Source organism: Austrofundulus limnaeus, unplaced genomic scaffold, assembly GCF_001266775.1.
Source record: "Austrofundulus limnaeus strain Quisiro unplaced genomic scaffold, Austrofundulus_limnaeus-1.0 Scaffold5, whole genome shotgun sequence".
In the NCBI taxonomy this organism is placed as follows: Eukaryota; Metazoa; Chordata; class Actinopteri; order Cyprinodontiformes; family Rivulidae; genus Austrofundulus; species Austrofundulus limnaeus.
In genome coordinates, this window is record NW_013952407.1 from 4,726,076 (window position 1) to 4,728,513 (window position 2,438).

General features: G+C 40.0%; 1 protein-coding gene across 1 annotated transcript in view; it reads left to right on the forward strand.

The window, feature by feature from the left end:
* tnrc6ba (trinucleotide repeat containing adaptor 6Ba) overlaps positions 1–2,438 on the forward strand; it is a 56,690-nt gene that overhangs the window by 9,074 nt on the left and 45,178 nt on the right. The window lies entirely within an intron of this gene.

Consider the following 2,438-nt stretch of genomic DNA (forward strand, 5'->3'; position numbering starts at 1 on the left):
AGTTGGCAGCGGTGAGCCAGCCTTTTGGCTACTCTACCTCTTGAGGTAGAGGCTATTGTTAAGTGTTGGGTGACCATATTGTAAATTAATATTAAAAACTAAAAGCTGCAAAAATATATATTTTCAAACTATTTATTGTCAAATTTAGTCTGATAATTGAAAACATGGATGAAATAAGACATATGAAACAAATAAAAATAAAATGCTTACAAAGCAGAACACAGCTAAATGTATCAAAAGCATGTCTGTGTAATATTAGAATTTTCTGAGACAATGAATTTTGGTCTGTCTTCTTTTTTTTTTCCATGTTAGAGGTTTGCATTTAATAGAATTTTTGGACAAAAAAATCGCAATATATCGTATCGTGACCCCTCTGTCGTGATATGTATCGTATCGCCAAATTCTTGCCAATACACAGCCCTATAATCCACCAGATAATTCAGAGGCGATCTGTTGGGCGAGTTTTACTCCAGGAGCTGCGAGGCTTTCAAGCTAAGTTCAGACCGAGCTCTGCCTCTGTTTACTAGCGGCTGCTGCTAACGTCATTACGCTTTTGCGTGATGCTGCGTTCAGGACAAGCATGGAAAACTCACCACTCTTACMCCAATACGGTCYCAATGCTGCYTTCAGGACAAGCATGGAAAACTCACCACTCTTACGCTAAACCGGTCGCAATGATGCATTTAGGTTCCGATACATGGTACCGTTTGATGCTACGTGAATAGATACTCTGTAGTACCGACAGAATTCGGTCTTTACATCACAAAGTATCGAATTCGGTACCCATCCCTACTGTACGGCCATAGTCCACCCCATGCTATGCTGTGCTGCTTTAGTGTGATGGGTTCGAGTTCAAGTTTTGGTGGCAAGAGTGATGCTCACCCATGTGCAACATATGGCCTGCCTGAGCATCACGGGTTCCATTAGAACAACACTCACGGCAGCCCTTGAAGTCATACTGGACCTGACTTCACTGGATTTACACATCTTAGAGGAGGCTGCATTCAGTGCGGTGAGGTTACACCAGTCTGGTAGGTGGAAAAGCCTATCTGACTCACAGCACACTAGAATCTGGGACTGGGCAGTTGCTGCTGTTCTAGTAACTGCAGGCCCTGGAGACAAAATGGTCAAAAAATACAATTTTCAACCAAGTTTTAAGACAGAGATTGAAAAAAGGTCAGCCTGGAGTCATTTCTCTATGGTGGACCTGTCTCCTGATAATTTCTACTGTTTGACAGATAAATCCCTTTTATAAAGGGGTCAGTAGGTGCAGGGGTGCTGATTCTGCACAACCACAGTGAGAGAGAGAGTACAGTTACCCACTAGGTGGTTTTGTAAAGGTATCTCAAGCTGAGATATATGCAATCCACCAATGTGCGGCATCTCTCAAAGACCTTCAGTGTAGGACTGCAACAACAAATCGATAAAATCGATAAAAATCGCTTATTAAAAGCGTTGACAACAAATTTCATTATCGATTCGTTGTTTCGCGCGACTTGTGTGTGCCTCGCCGTGTCGCGGAGCCGTTTACATCACCCACAGAGCGTTGTCAATGCTGGCTGACCTAAATAAAATTTAGGAAGAAAGAAAAAACTACTTGTAAAGATCCGCCCTCTCTGACTCGAGTGAAAAGTAGAGACTCCGAACTTTAAACCAGTTTTTAAATTGTGTTGTTAGGCCAAGTAGATAGAAGATATGATCGAAAGTATCTACCACAGTTATTATTTTTAAAAGACGGTCTATTTGACGCGCGTCGCAAGGAGGAAATGCGTGCAGGGGGCACATAAATCCACCGCTTGTTTTTTTTTTTCTCTTCCTCGGGCCAAAAGTGTAAAAACTCCAGTTTTTTCTGACTGAGGCCCAAAGTTATTTGTTGAGCAAAAAAAAAAAGGTTCAGGACAAAGGAATAAAAATTAAAAAACAATGCGATTGAGCAGCAGGTCTGCAGGGAGGGGGGCTGCTTCAGAACCGTTTACTTGGTCAAACAATGTTTTAGTCAGACAGAACCAACAAGAATGAAGCAAAAAGTAAAGAATTAGAGAAAAATTATAAATGTTAAATGAGAATAAATTATAAATATAATAAATTAATAATAGTTTTGCATCTAAAAATCATGTGGATGAATTCAAAATACTTGCTCAGACACAAGCACATGTTATGGCTGTATCAGAATCATGGCTGACTCCTGTTATACCAAATTCGTTTCTTTCAGTTGAAAATTATTCATTGTATCGTAGAGACCGTACTGATAGGCTTGGAGGTGGTGTTGCAGTTTATGTTCACAAAAAATACTCACATTCTATAATAGAATTGTCAACTGAGTCTGAATCTCTGCAATTAGAAATCAAGTTTACAAATCACCTTTCAGTAACGGTTGTTGTTGCATATAAACCTCCAAGTGTTAATTCAACTAAATATTTAGTGCAGCTCACTGACAT